This window comes from Ostrea edulis, chromosome 7 (genome assembly GCF_947568905.1).
Source record: "Ostrea edulis chromosome 7, xbOstEdul1.1, whole genome shotgun sequence".
NCBI classification, from domain to species: domain Eukaryota; kingdom Metazoa; phylum Mollusca; class Bivalvia; order Ostreida; family Ostreidae; genus Ostrea; species Ostrea edulis.
In genome coordinates, this window is record NC_079170.1 from 8,734,016 (window position 1) to 8,751,362 (window position 17,347).

The 17,347-nt window shown below is 34.3% G+C and overlaps 1 long non-coding RNA gene across 1 annotated transcript; it reads right to left on the minus strand.

The window, feature by feature from the left end:
- Window positions 1–572: 572 nt before the first annotated feature.
- On the minus strand, window positions 573–17,181 carry LOC125655053 (uncharacterized). Its single transcript, XR_008796598.1, has 6 exons — window positions 16,917–17,181; window positions 14,384–14,569; window positions 13,990–14,061; window positions 11,663–11,742; window positions 11,439–11,546; window positions 573–1,234 (listed from the first exon to the last, which is right to left on the minus strand). It is a non-coding gene; the product is annotated as an uncharacterized LOC125655053 (long non-coding RNA).
- Window positions 17,182–17,347: the final 166 nt, after the last annotated feature.

Here is a 17,347-nt window from a genome sequence, read left to right on the forward strand (position 1 = left end):
GAGGCAGTGAATGACCATAAAATTGTGTGTCACACTCCGGAAATCTTCAGTAGAAAATGTTAAGATTCGGGAAGAAGCGGATAGTATGCCAATAGTGAGTCGTACTTTAGTGTATAAATGGTATAGACGATTTTTGGTGATAAAGACCCTATATTGGATGACGAACGTCTCGGTAGGAAACGAATCATTTGTGAATAACTTGTCAAAAGAATAAGTAACGCTATGGAAAATGATGGCAGCGTCACTGTTACGAAATTATCAAATATCTTTGATGGTAGATCCGGCACCTTCTTCCCTATTCTTACTGAATATTTGGAAATGGGAAGAGTTGCAGCCAGCTAGATACCTAGATACCTAGACAATAAAGCTACAGGCTGTATGTGAAAATTAGAGAAATTTTGAATATTTTGAAAAGCTGTGGAGAGCGACGCTGTGACGTTGTGTTTTTGACGTAAGAATGGTCTATGGCGAAAGAACTTATACTGTTTCTTAAATTATATATCAAGAATACTTTATGATCAAATAAAATGAAACATCCCAGTTCGATGAAATAAATGATTTCGAATCCAATAATGTGTTGAATTTTATTTTCAAAAGAATATATATATATACGAGAGAGACATTGTCTATGAATGACCCTGGTATATAGCTTAAATGTGTAAATCTTTATAGGTAATTTCTGAATTGGATTACAGTTGGGACATTAACAAATATCTCCATGACGATGTTTCAGTGCTGGTACATAGTCACTGATAAACAGGATAAAAACATTGGGTCTAATATAGTTCAATGTGGAACTCCACAATAGTTACATTCTTTCCATCCAAAAAAGGGATGGCAATGTTTAACCTATTGTCCAAAACATGTGGATTATCCGAACCAAATATAATGTTTCATGTAGATGAATGATATAAAACGCAGACGGCCATTACAGTCTTTGTAGATAACTATATAGTGTCTTTGGCTTGGTGACTTCATCATTGTGAAAGGACACTAGGTATTTATAAATCGGTCAATTCAATCTTCTCCCTCTCACAAAGTACCACCATTTCATTAGTACATGAGATATCATTCCAGCGCCACAACTGGTCCTTTCTCAGCTCCAGACAGTGTTCATCATTCCGTTCATTGTTTGGTTCGCCGTCTGCCCAGTTCGAAAATGAGATATTGGTACCTGTTGTAATCCATGTCCATTGGCCCTCTTTTTTTTCATCGGTTGCGCCAATCCAACAACCTTCAAAGAAAATGAAAGGAAAGAAATTACCTAGAAGTCATGAATTTCACAGTTGTGGTTTAGGGATATGTGTATTGTATGATTAAATACCCACTCAGTTTCTTTGTGAAATGTAGAAGAGTAAAGAAATCGTGGCATTCTTTCACAATTCAATGTTTTACAGTGTGACAAAGGTGAAGATAAATCCTATAAAGAATACACAATTCAAAGTAGGGCAATGAAGATCCATAAAGACACTAGCGGTATGATCGAGTGCTTAGGAAGAGTAAGCAGCACCCCCTTTTGACCAATCGTACCCACCATGAGCTCGCTATCTTGAACGGAAAAATTGATTAATTTATCAATATTTAAAGAGCGCTCTAACAGTTGGTATAAGACACGTTAGATTTAATGACAGGTTATATTTGCAAATTAGATCATTAGACCATGGAATTTGGAAAATGCTTACTTTAAACGAGACTGTTAAATACCAGCAACGTCAACTCATTTGTCAGTAGCCTGCTTCGATTTAGAAATTCATTATACGCAGATAATGCTCTCGCTTATCAATCGAGATATAAGCACCAAATACAGGTGAGAATGAAATACTGCTACATGAATACGGAAGATGACGATGGAGAAACTGAAGTCATTCCGATTGTCATAAAGTTGAGTTGTTAGTTTGACTTTAACGTCTATGTTCAATAAGATATTGTGATACGAAGCATATATGGAACGAGATCAGTGAAATAAATCGAATCGATATATGAATGAAAGTGAGTACTGTTCTAGATAAAACCGCGTGAATGTATCTAAATGTCGAATTGAAGGCCACAGTAAGATATTTTTCTTCTTATGAAGAAGCTTTTAATGTATTCAGACTCATAGCAATACAAAAAGAAATCGGTTAATCAAGGGGCGCACTTTGTGTTCATGGTGGGAATCCTGATCTCCAAAGACTACGTAGAATCATTGCAGAACTCCAACATCTTTTAATGTCAGTTTCAGTGTACTTGTTTGTAGAATTAGAGTGGCGTTTAACAAAATAGTAATTGGATCACAACATATCAACATTTTTCATTTCTATTGCAGTATATAATGTAATGTCAAAATAATGTGGTAAAAGTTGTACGTTTTAATGCTGTTGATTTTAGATAAATTTTATGATTTCAAATCTGCTAAGATTGCTTTAGTATTTTTGATAATTCCCATTTGATTTACACCACTTCTTTCATATATTATGGCCCAGTACGTTTAAAGTCCCTCCTTCACAGCAGATGATATATACGTTTGGCGTACGCATAGGGACTTAATAGAACATTACTAAATCCTGTAATGCATTGCAGTTGGGGAGGGTTTTCGTGAAGTACAACATGTGCTTCATTTCCATCGCATAATACTAGAACGTCTGTATTTCTCTTATGACTAGAGCTAATGAGCTGATATTCACCACATAGATAGATAATATATGCATCTATATATTGGTGTTAAAAAAACGCCATCGCGCACGTGCATATGCATGTGTCGACTTTTGAAGGTTAGGTTTTTAAATGACCACAGGGTTTTTGTTTTTCATCAAATTCTTCTGACGTTGAGGTTTTGGGTGTGTCTTGGTACTCCTTACAAATTGCTATGGGTGATACAAATGCCTGTAGAATGACATTAACAAAAGTGTTAAGTGGTAGTAAGGTGTGTAAGTATGCTAGTGTATTCCTTTCTTTCATTTGTGGTGCTGAAATGGCTAAACGTTCCAGTGAAAGGCTAAAAATGATGGTTTGCAATGGCTTCACAATATAAATGTCTAATGAATGGTGTGAACCATAGATGCTAAGTCTAGTTTACAGTTTGAGATTTCAATGAAATGTTTTGAAATTTAGGTTGTAGATATGTTTTGGACTCTCTACTTAGCAAACACTGTCAAAATCATTTACACTCACGCGCAAGCACGTGCGTCAATTTCGATTGGCTAATAATCAGATAATCGGTAAATGTCTTTTAAAAGAGAAAAATTGAATGATTTTGACATCATAGGTACATACTACAACACCTTACAATCTAAGATGATTGGCTGTGCAGATGCACAATGACACCACTTTTTAGATAGAGGACTTTTGGAGAACATCTGTAACGGTCCCCGTTGCAATTAAAAATTCGGTAGTCATATGTGATTTACAATTAACTGTCTAATAAAAATTGGAAAAAGTAATTTGTAATTTATGTAATTGCAATTTCGTTATCTTATGATTTTCAAATGAGGAAGGACAAGGGACGTTATTGGCTATATAACGCCGAGATTTTTTTCATTTTTTTCAACTTTCGTACTATGGCCAATAACGTCCCTTGTTCTTTCTCACTAAAGAAGAGGAATACTATGTTTCAATGACAAAGCTTGTAACAATGCTGTCTTTGTAAAGTTCAATTTCACAACTGTACTTCAAACGTCCACATATGATAATCCAACGTACACTGTATATTATGGAATAATTCAAATTCATGAGGATATTGAATTCAATTTGATGGATATGCTTTTTCCACATAGCAACATGGTATAAATTACGTGTATCGTTGTGGTTTGAAATTCATGGAATAGGGTTATCCACGAAATGTGATCCCCGCGAAATCTAGATCACTTAAGGGTCTCAATATCTACCTACAATATAAATCTCAAAAGATGTCATTGAAAAGCAAGAAAGTTAGACTGATTCCGAAGTTAGTGTACCAAATACCCAATGCAAGGACATGCGCATACATGCACGTTCAGACAAAATGACAATCGTTCTGCACATCTACAAATGATATATCATCCTTAAAAGGTTTCATATCGATCCCTTGTTAATTTTTGAGAACACTCACCGACAAAAAAAGTACCGGAGAAAAATAAGAAAAAGAAGAGGTAGAATTGGAAACAGTAAAAATAATATGTTTCCAAACTTTGTTTGAGAACCTAAATATTAGTATTGCATAAACAGGTAATTCATGCACTGGTAAATTCAAGACAATTGACACATGATACATCACTGCCTCATTTAATATTTCCGTTACATTTTATCATCAAAAGTTTATCAAATGTACTATTTATCTTTGGAGATTTAAAAATATTGAAACACACCAGTGGTGGACATCTTGCTAGTTCATGAAAATTCAAAAAATGATATGACTTTGTAACCTATGACCTTTGCTTTTATAGCAAAAATCAACTTAAGCTCTTAAGTATGGTTCCACGTAAAAATCAGGCAAAATCGCATTTTCGTGATAAGTCCATGTGCACGAAATGAACCCAAACTTAGCATATTAACTCACCGTAATATGTTTAGCAAATATACAAAGTAGTTTTGATTTATTTCGCCTTGTTCCAAAATTATGGACAGATAATTATGAACATGGAGAATTCACGCTCAGTGCAAATCTATACAAAACACTACTTGTAATCCCTTTGAAATCTAAAAACAGCAAAGCGGGTATGAAAATATATCATTATATAACATTAAACAAATAAAAAATGCATCCTCTGAAATAAATTTTTTTTTGAAAGTTTCAATATAACATTTTAAAACCTCTCTGAATGTTTCGATTTTAATGCAATTTCGGTTATCGTTCTTGAATTTAACCTCGATGATCGCTAGGGGCGCTGCGTTGTCAACACACTAAGTGCGCGGAATATGGCGGATCCAAAACTGAATGCCGTGTAGGACAATATTCCGACAGAGTGTGATCTACCCTCAAGCCTCATCTAAAGGAAACGAATATATTTACATTCGGAGAGTGTCACAAATACATTGATGCATATGGCGTCACTGAAAATAGAACGTGTGTGGAGCAGCCAACAACGAAGACCGAGCAACATTTCTTATATGACATGTCACCAAGTCGGCACATTCCGCCTTCCGGTAATTTCAAATGGTGTGATTTACATATTTAATAAGTCAAAATTCGCAATATTTATTATTACTAGCATAAAAATCACAACGAATGTTGTATTATACAATGTAGCATTGTATGAGACGACTGTGTACAGATGACACCCACTCCCTTGTTTCAAAAAGTCATACTTTCAACAGTAACGCTATGATATGTTTTAGGCCTAGGCTAATCGACGGCATGTTTCATTTGTAATGGTCTGCAATAATAGCAGACATCTACGTATCCTCCACACAAACGCCTCTTGTCTCAGATAGAAATGTAGATTATGCCTAACTGAGGATCAGTAGGAGTAGGTATCATTTCAAAAGAGTGTGGTTTTATGTACTACATGTAGATTTCAGTCGAAGTTGCATATAAAAATTTAAGACATGATATGACTTTGTGAGATGCAATGTTTAGTATATAATGTATTCCTTCTCATTACAAATCACAGATAGTCAAGTGGTTAGGTATCTGGATTAGCATGCCGGAGGTAACGGGTTCAAATCTCACAATGGGTTGTTTTTTTTCCTTCAATTTATTTTATATACACATCATTGTTTTTTCCTTCAAGGTATTCTATATAAACACACAAATTTTTTAAACATTATTTCATATGCACAAAATCTTTTCTTTTAGTGGTAACCATTCAGCTCTTGACAAATCGGAATTCATATTTTAAAAACATATGCATACTATTAGACATATCAAAGAAAATATTTAGGGTCTTTAGTTTTTTAAAGAATTCCATTTTATTGTAAAACTATTCATAATGTTAATTATAAATCTTCATATCAATCAATAAGTTGAGTCTTCTTGACATTTTTATTAGATATCTATTATATTACTATTTAAAGTCTGCCTCAATTTGATATGGTCATGGGGACTGGTCAATGCATGAGTTCTTGAATTTATATTTTTAATAATAATATATAAATATAACAAAGATCAAGTCATTTAGCTAATGTATATTTCTTTAAAGTTTTCATACCAGCATCATGGAGTGCCATTACCATCACTACATGCATTGGAAACCTCTGTGGTAAATACATACATGTAACTGTAAATACATGTAGCACATATGTACCAATGAATCTACAGTGTAAATGTTTTATAAACCTCAAACTTGGTAGAGCAGTATTATATAATAATCCTGATATACAAACACTATATGACCCCTTCTGATAATGAGGTCAAAGTCAACCAACCCCCAACCCACCATTATAGAAAAATATTGGTCACTCAGAAACCAGACTCAAAACCTGATACAGCTGTTGCCCTGACTAGTACCTAAACCTACTTGTCACTGATTTAGAATATTTGGAACACCTTCTCCATGCCATATACAAGTTTCTTTAAGCAGTTCTTGTTTTCAAAAGTTTTATATGCTGTTTTAGTATTTTATTCTTTCTAACTACATGTATAATTTAAATATCAATGTGTACTATGACTACTAGGCTCTGATGTGTGTACTTTAATTTGAAAGTTTTATGATATAAAATGTTCAAACATTCTCAAAAACTAGAGAAATATATATTATACATGTATATTGAGGAGAGAAAAATAAGTAAATTCTTGTGTCCTGAAAATCAGTGTCTATCTTATTGTATTGTAGGTGCAAAACCCAAGGACATACTTAAAGTGGTAACAGGAGGAAAATCAATCAAACCAAGTGAAAGTACAAGACACTATTACAAAAGGAAAGCAAAGGAGTCCATAAATTCAATGTTGAACATCAAGACAGTCTAAAATATTGAATCCAAACAAAATATCAAAACTTTATGAAGAAATAAATGACAAATTGTCAAATAAACATGAAAGCATTCTTATATATGGTGTTTATTCAAATTATTTCAACTGAAATTCCTAATGTACCTAAATTCGAAAGGGAAACAACTTATGAAAAAATTAAACACCAATGGGTTGAATTGTGTAATGAAGTTGTGTTGACATGCAAAAATACATGTATAATGTGATGCATCATAGAATAGCTCAAATGGTCTATTTTATGCAATTTTTGGGCTCTTCACTCACCCCTTTCTGGATGGAGAAGGTGAATACACGAGTCACAACCCCTCCATTCCCACCCTTATATTTTTTTCTGGATCTACCTCCGTTTTGTAAATATGTTCGTAACAAATATTTTTCTGTGCTCATTTGTTCCTTTATCATGTTTATGCCTTGCTTGGGGTTACACTTTTAAAAAAGTATGATTTTGAAATAAAATTTTTAACCTTCAAAGAACTCTTCAGTGTACATTTTTCAGTATACAGTTTATAAAGCATCTAAACTTACAAGTTGCAACTGTTAAAAAATCTTATAGATAATGGAATGTATTGATGAAATAATTAAGAATTCATTTTCAATTCACTTTACAGACACTAATATCTACATGGATTATGTAAAACAGTTGTTTTGTCATCTGAAAGCAACCTGTAATCATACTTGGTAAAGATAGTGCCATAGACATGATAAATGAGTCAACTTACATTCTTTAAACTACATTATTGAATTTTAAAACAATCCCATTTCTACATTACATGTATTTTCATAAAATTATATAAAGTCAATATAAACTGTCCAAATTTTACAATATTAATGACACAAATGTCTACAGTTTCTGTTCTCATTCTTATTTTTTCCTGAACAAACATATATATTATACGACTGTAAAAACGTACATTTCACTAAAAGTTTTTGTTCCACTCTTACAAAGGATTCATAAGGAAATCAAGTGCTAAAAAGTTTATTTTAAAATTTGAGCCATATCATGTTTCTAGAATTGTTAGCCAAAGTTTTAAATGTCCAGATGCTTTGTAATAAATTTTTTAAATTTCATATTACACAGAGCAAAAATGAATTCAAAATGATTTTTCAAATAAAAGATATTTTCAATGAATTATTTGATAGGGTAAAACACAAAAGTTGATAAATTATGTCTTAATGTTTTATCATAAGATTCCCTTGAACATGTTCAATGTATTTTCAAGTTTTGTTTTTCTAAAGATATACGTTTTAAAAGAGCATGGGCATTTATTCTCTTTATACTTGGAACTATAATGCCAATCTCTTGTCATTCGAGCAACCTACAACATACGTCGTTGACCAGCCTCAAAAGAGTTGTTGATAGGTGAATTTCAAAATGAAAAACAATTGCCAACCAAGCACTTTTTCTTTAATCTGTTAATTACCCACACACTCACAACTATCCAGCCAAAAATACTTGCAAGTTGAAATCGCCATTCAGTGCAAAATATCCTATAAAGACCGGTCTAATAAGTTGTTTACAAAAACCTGAGGAAATCTGAAATAAATGGGTTAATAATAAATGGACTTTCGATCCCGACCCAAAATGCTATGCATCGTTTCTTGCATTTACATCTATAGACATATCATTATGGTATGTAAACACATAAAGAAGATCATTTTAGATATTTATAAATATGATAATTACTAGAACATGACAGAAAAGTGTACTTGTTGAATAGTTTGTAAGTAGAAGAAAATTTAAGAACATGAAAATATATTATTTTCCCGCCATTTTTCACAATCTTCATATATTTTTTTCCGAGTACAGTAAAAACTTTCAAAAAAAATATTGAGTAAAAATTATTCAATATCATGTACTTTATCCGTCTAATTATAAAACTTTTTTGAAAGTGTTTGCTGTTTCAAGAAAAATGGTCTTAAAGTTGGAATGTTTTTCTGTTAGAAAATCCTTTCGTTAACTACAGCAACAGTTACCATGGTAACACATAACAAATACTCACTATGACAACAGAAATTCGTAAACAGTAGCCTTCTTCTTCATTTTATATAAGCCATTGTGAAAATGTATGATCTTTTCATTTAAAAAAACCTTTAAGAATATATAGCATTTTTATGAGTCAATTTTGGTCAAAACATGGGTATCCTATTTTTAGTAACACAGCTCTGTGAAGGTGCGTCAAATGAAAAAAAATATTATCACCAAATTATTTCCTAGAAACAATGTTACTGTATATATAAGTATCGGCTCGATCCCTGACGGTCGACTTATCACCCTCTGCCTGAATTTTACATGGAACCATACTTAAATCTACATGATCAAGATGAACAAATCTGAATTTACACTATGTCAGAAAGCTTTCATGCAAATTCAAACTGTTCTGGTCCTGTGTTGTTTTTTTTTAGAAGAATATTTTTGAATGACCGCACCCTATTTTCTGTCTTTTCTTAATTATCAAGAGCCACTATACCGATTACAATCAAAATTGGCAAACATCATTCTTGGATGAATGGAATTCAAGTTTGTTCAATCAATGTCCTAGGGTGAGGCCACAGTAGAGGATCGAAGTTTTACATGGGGATACTTGGGAAACATCTTCTCAAGAACAAAAAGACAATGATTGGTCATTCATATACATCCCCAGGTAATGTATATTCTGTTTTATTCAAAACATGAATACTAAGAGGGTAGGTTGGAACTACAATAGGGGATCAAAATGTCAATAAAAAAAGTAGGAAAACATCTTTAAAAATCTTCATCTTAAAAAAATCAATGTCATGATTAGTCATATTACTATGCAAGCATTTACAGGTAGTTACATGTAAAATTCAAGTTCTCTATTTTCAATTCAGGGGCCCCAGGGGTAGGATGGGGCTAGAATGAAAGTATAGAAGTAATATCAATTGAACTAGTGACCGCCACTAAAGTTATGTGGCTGCCACCACTTACTCTATCTGGACACCACCAAATAATATATACATGCCGGCTGCCAATTTCAGAAACAATTTACTTTATACCGCTGAGTTATTATTTTTGAAAGAGTTTAGAATCGTACACAGACACGTACCATCGATTTTTAAAATGTTGGGACAGGCGGAGGTGAAATTATCTTCTACAACTGTTGACAAGCAGAAAAACAATTCTCTTTTCTCCAAACGTTATAATGCTGAATTGGAGGGGGTCTCTGTTCGTTCTTCAATTCATTATTTAATCAAAGGTTACATTCTTACAATTCATTATTACCGCTCAAAGAATGGGGGATATATCTTATTTTGCATGTGAAAATAACTTAATCTGCATGTAAAAGAACGGAAAATGAGCATTGTCAAAAAGTTTGTGAATTAACAGCACAGTCGACAAACAATAATCCTCATGTATAACATGTATATCACTGATTATTGGAGAGAGAGAGAGAGAGAGAGAGAGAGAGAGAGAGAGAGAGAGAGAGATCAGTTGAAGAACTGACGGTCGTCTGATAAATTAAATGACCACCGCCAGTTAAATGAATACCAATTATATACCCTGGCACCTACCAGCTTTCGGCCATCCGTGGCTAGTGGGTTTTTTTTATCTAGATGATAAACTCAAAGTATATATCAGAAATTCTGTAGTGCTAGTGCATGGAAAAGTGAAGATAACGAAAAGCGATCAATCTCATAAATTCCACACAGATACAAAATCAAGAGAAGGGCAAACACAGACCACTGGGCATACAGGTGGTGAGATCAGGTGCCTAAGAGAATTAAGTAAGTACCCTCTTTTGACCTGTCAAATCAACCGTGAGCCCTATTTCTTGATCAGGTTTACGGAGTTTCCGTAGTCAAAATCAGTGTGTAGAGAATGCTTTTAATCAACGTTCAAATTATCTGTAATAACTATTCCCTTGTCGTCTGCTTTAAGTAGCAGGGGACATGTTCGCACTATAGACCCGGTCAAGTTTTTTAAAAAATGGAGATACCCCATATTTGAAGTGATATTACATTTGTAAAAATGTGTAGAATAATTTTAGAATACATTTCAAGTGTAACTGAGTGCTTCGTGAAAAAAATGATATGCAACATGTAGGTGTCACCATGATGCCTAGTATATAGATGGGTGCAAATGCGAAACTAAGACACGTGGTCAGCAGCTAAAGAAATTCAGACTAAAACCTAGAGTGTCCAGGAAAAGGTAGGTAGCTCAGAGGGAAGGTGGATGGCCCCTTATAAAAGGTAGATTTTTAAGAAGGTCAGACAGGGTTCTTGATTCTGCACAGCGTCTATATCCCCTCGCTTGGTACTGTGGTGGTGTGGGGGTGGTGCGGATTTAGCCCAAATGACAGAAAATCAGAGCAAGAAGGGGGCACCTGCTCAGGACATGTTTTGTGCAACAACACATGTATGTATAGATGACATTTAATTTAGGGTCCTAATTTAATAACTACACTAATATGAAATACAAATATTGAGAAAACAGGGTAGTATGATTTTTCATTAACCTGTCATAACCTGACTTAGATGTATACCCCCTTTCCAAAATTCTGCCACCTTAATACTAATGGCATGCATGCTTTCTTACCGGTTGTGTTATTTGTCCATTATTGTTCTCAAGTTGTTCGAGTATGAAGTCATTTTCCCTTTCTGTTTCGATCTCCACCAAGTATCCATTTACCCGTGAACAAAATTTCTGCAAAGTAAAGCCAATTGTTAAGCATGATTTTCAAACTTAACTTTTACAAGTAATAGAATTTGAAATGTGTAAAACTAGTCGTCATCTTTATCAAATCAAAGTTTTTGACAAACTTTTCCATCTTCCATTGTCATTCCCTTTTTATATAATTTGTAACAAGAGTCTTCGTGCATCTTCCATCCTGTAGGGCACACTAGAAATAAAAGAAACAGAACAAGTACGATGAAGGTAGATTAGACATAAACCACTACGTTTCTCTCCTACCTGTTTATTCTACACTTTGTGGTAAGTGCGTTCTTGGCACGCGTTTTATACCGATTGTTAGACCGTTCTTGGCACATTGATTTTGACTACGAATAACTCCGTTTACCTGATCAGGATATAGGGCTCACGGCGGGTGTGACCAGTCAACAGGGGATGGTTACTCCTCCTAGGTACTTGATCCCACCTCTGGTGTGTCCAGGGGTCCGTGTTTGCCCAACTATCTATTTGTATTTCTTATAGGAGTTATGAGATTGATCACTGTTCGTTATCTTCACCTTGCATGCACAATCGATCAAGGAAATTATGGCATACCGTAGTTATCGCATAACGCATTGTTGTTTTGAAACTAACTTAAATTGCAATATTGATATTAATCGAGAAACGTGGAGTTTCCTATCCAATGTTCCAATAGTGGACACACTACAGGTGACGGTTTGCTATTCCTAATACATATACCTTAATGCACAATGTAAAGCATTTCTTTTTAATTTGATTGTGACAAAACAACCCCATCCACGGAACACATTGCCAGTAGCCGTCATGTATATCCCGAATCATTTTAAATCAATGGTGGTAAGGTAGGGGTATATAAATATATACAGTACAGGCCACGAGTATTCCCCATCGCACGGTGGAAAACACACGGTGTAAAATGGTCCGTGTTACACCGTGGACACGGCGTGGCACGGTGTATGTGTATTTCGGATACACAAGATGTCTGCCTTCTCTAAAAAGTTAGTTCCTAATACCCACCGTGTTTGTATGAGGTCGTATAAAATGACATTGAAATCTGGATATAATGTTAAATGATGTAAATTAACCATTCGGTGGTTTACTTGAATCCAAAAATATTGATGAAGTAATAGCGGTTTAAATCAGTGAAGCCGTCATGTATATCCCGAATCATTTTAAAACAATGGTGGTAAGGTAGAGGTATATAAATATATACAGTACAGGCCACGGGTATTCCCCATCGCACGGTGAAAACACACGGTGTAAAATCGTAAAATAGTGGTTTAAATCAGTGAAGCCGCAGGGTTTGCAAGTAACTTTTTTCATCGACTTTCCCTGTGTACATTTGTTTTAACTGTCAGTAAACGATGCATTCAGCTGCAAAGCTTTATCACATCTTTCACCTAGACGAACAGAATTATTTATTTTTTATTTCTGAGAAATTCATTATGAATTGATTTTGGCTATAAATGTCATATGTTCAACTTTGTATACAAATAAAGAAGTCGATAAATAGAAACGCGAGTGATTAGTTTAACACTGAAGTGTTGTAAAATCTGATTTACAAGTTTAGATGAATATTCAATCTCTCACCAGAGGGCGTATTACGCTGCGCTACAACAAGTATTAGTGGAGCGTAGCGGGAACGATAACTCTGGGTAGAGATTGATGAATATTAGTCAGTCACGTATTTGGAGAATTATTTAACCATACTAAACTCACTTGGACAATTAAAAACTTGATTGTAATACACAATGTCCGCGTGCTTCAAAGTTTGAAATTTGATCACGGCCTCGTGGGAAGCTGAATTCACACCTTTACGCATGAAAATATGTTGCAAAATTGCTCTACATGTACAGTGCATCTCCAATTCTTCGGAATTGACCATACAATTAGCTGTGCGTCAATTCTCAATTTTTAAAAGGACTTACGATACCCAAAACATTTGCTGTAGAATTTTATAAGGGTTTAAAATATTTAATGATAACCAATGTTCTCTCTCTCTCTCTCTCTCTCTCTCTCTCTCTCTCTCTCTCTCTCTCTCTCTCTCTCTCTCATAAATATTGACGACGATATTATAGGATTATTGAACTTATATTGGTGAATATTGGCACAAGTTCGCTTGCGAGAACAATGTAAAATACAATATCTAAGCTTGAAAGTTACGTATTCAATCCTTGTAGTGACCCACTCACTTGGGGGGGGGGGGGGGCAGAGAGAGAGAGAGAGAGAGAGAGAGAGAGAGAGAGAGAGAGAGAGAGAGAGAGAGAGAGATAATTGGGAATTAGAAAGTGGATGCTTTTCATTCACTGAATACTAATTCAAATTCAAAACACGAATTACCTGCATTACTCCTTAGCATCATTAACAATGATTTCAAGAATATTTTAATGAAGAAATTAAGGAAGGGGATTAAAATGAAAATGTTCAAAACAATATTTACCTTTATTTGTCCCATGGATAGATACCAAAGCACTTACGACCTTGTGAAGACTTTGCAATGATTGACTGATGTCTACAAAATATCAACCATACTAAGATTTAATCTGGAAATTGAGCAATCCGAACTTGTTAACTATGAATGTATGCACAGTGTGGCATTGCTTAAATTTACTCAGCCTAAAGAATTAGTTGTACACCACTATGGATATGTATAACTCAGCCTAAAGAATTAGTTGTACATCACTATGAATATGTAGAACTCAGCCAATAGAATTAGTTGTATACCACTATGAATATGTATAACTCAGCCTATAGAATTAGTTGTTTACCACTATGGATATGTAGAACTCAGCCTAAAGAATTAGCTACATACCAATATAGATATGTAGAACTACCTTTAACATATTCTTCTAGTCCGTGAATTTCCTCTCTTCCATAATTACACTTTTCTTCAACAACGGCTGTGTGTCTACTACAACTGTGGTGGCCACAAATATGGCGGTCTCCAGGAGTAAAATGAAGTTCATAATTCTGTACCGAACAGACGAATACGTATTTTTCTCCAAGGAAGTATAATAAATCTGAAATGATTTGTTACGTTTTATAACTTACGTGTATGTATAAGTAACAACTGCCGTTGAATCATTGAACTAGAATAGTCATGTTGTCAGATACCATATATGTATACGCAATTTGAATCAATCGCTTCATTTCGAAGGCTTGTTCACACTGTTTTGACAAGGTGTCCCAAAGGTCCTCCGAGAAAACCACGCTCTCCAGCATGATAGAATGAAGCAACAGTGAAAGATATTTGATAACGGATGACATTACAAAAATATTGACCGTGCAGAATTTATTTCCAACCGCAAGAGTCCATAACATTCAGTGTAATAAAATAGATATTCTATGCAACCGACGGTAACACTGGAAATTGTCATCACTCGAAAACCATTGTAAATCTCGGCTTCGCCTCGATCAACATTGATTTTCTCGGGTAGACAATTTCCAATCTTACCCTCATTTACATATTATCATACTCCGGTATACTTCAAATCTGTGTGAAATCAAAAAATCATGCTCCGGTATATTTTGATTCTGTGTGAATATCAGAAAATGTAATACAAATATAAAAGAAATACTGAATGATATAAACTATTCAAAACATTTTCCGTTTATCTACACCCGTACTTGAAATAAATTAATTTCGTTTTCAAATCGATCTTTTACCGTGATAAAATTATTAATCGTTCTAAGCTTCATCCACATACTTATACCTGCCCGAAATTTTGTCTCGTTGTTGCGTGTAATGGTCTTTCAGTTTTAATACTAATGCATTTTTTCAAATCAAAAGGGAAACATGTAGATATTAGCATGAACTCAACGTGCCTATGTTTGTTAATAATTTCTCCAGAAAGTAACAAATTCCGCCAATTTGTGTTCCTGTAAGGAAGTTGGCTCCTCGGGTTTCGAGTACAAATGTGAAGAATGCTTCCACTGTGTAGGCGGGGTGTTCTCTCAATATAGGACACTCCTTGTCCGGAGTTTGTTAATGTTTATTGATCTGCGTATAGTCAGTTTTTAAATCGAGGCAAGCTACTGACAACCAAGTTGATGGTACAGGGTTTTAACAGTCTCGATTGAAGTCAGCATTTCCCAAATTCTATGGTTGTTATAACGATCTAGTTCGTCAATACAACCAATCATTGGGTCAAATGCTGTCTGACGTGTTTCATACCGATTGTTAAGCGGTTCTTGGCACACTGATTTTGACTGCGGATACCTCCGTTTACCTGATCAGAATATGGAGCTCACGGCGGGTGTGACCGGTCGACAGGGGATGCTTACTCCTCCTAGGCACATGTTCCCACCTCTGGTGTGTCCAGAGGTCCGTGTTTGCCCAACTATATATTTGTATTGCTTATAGGAGTTATGAGTTTGATCACTGTTCGTTATCTTCACCTTTCATTAATACAAACCAACATCTAAATTATTTTGCTTCAATACTTATCTTATTGGTCCAAACGTGTTAAACTTAAATCTACCCCAGTTGAACATTCTATGTCAATTCAAATTTTTAAAGTGTTTGGAAAGGACTATATCTGGTGGCAGAATGATTTTTAAATAAAAAAGTTGAATGTACACGATTTCACAGTTTCTATTTTATCCAATATATTGTCAATATTTAAACCCTTGACGTGTATTTTTATTTCGTAATTCAAGTAGCAGATGCTTGAAACTAACTCAAATGTTGTAAATTCATTAATTTGGTATATGAAAGACGAAGACAGCGATCAATGCAAGGTGAAGATAACGAACAGTGATCAATCTCATAACTTCTACAAGCAATACAAAATAAATAGTTGGGCAAACACGGACCCCTGGACACACCAGAGGTGGGATCAGGTGCCTAGGAGTAGTAAGCATCCCCTGTCGACCGATCACACCTGCCGTGAGCCCTATATCCTGATATTCTTGTATATAATTTTCCAAAAAGAACACGATTCTTAAAAACATCTTTATTAATTTACCTGAAATTTTGTATTACAAATACTCTTGCTCCAGTTTTTCTTTTTAATTTCATAATTCCCCGTCAATGTAGAAATTAAATATATACTTTTAAAAAATGGCAATACTCTAAACCTCAGGTGCAAACATCCTTAAAGAAGATCAGCATTTTGGCATGATTTAAAATGCATTAATTGCAACTTATCTACATCATGACAGAACCTTTAATCTTGCAAGCATACTTTTTAAACGAAAAAAAATAATAATGATAGAATAAAAACTCTTTCATGAAATTTTTGTCATATCTTTCATTGTATTAAATCTACATTTCTAGAAAAATTTAAAAATATACATTAATTTAACACTTAAATAGTTAAAATGATGACAAAGATGAATGTAAAATGGTATGCATACGTTACAAACCTTCTCACTATCTCCTTTGGGTATCATGTAGTGAATCTAATAATGATATTAACGGATACCTTTTAGTCAGGACTCTTTAAATGCTCGAGAGAAATTGATATCAACTTGGATGGAATATAATTTTAAACGTAAGCGCACAGAAAGATATTTCCTGCATACTTGACATGGTCATCATGCACACACTTGAAATACTTCGTGATGTACGTAAGGGAAATGCATACTTGTTAAAGATAACTTTGAAGCCAAAATTAGACCACCTCATCCGATGTTACAAGATAATATCAACCTCAAGAATAATTCACAACAATAATGATAGTATATGAAAAATTGCCATTTTATTGTTTCAAGAGCATATACATGTAATCCGTTAGAACCCAGCACTCATTGAAATCAAAGTACTGAAGGTACTGAAACGAGGTGACGTTTGGCAG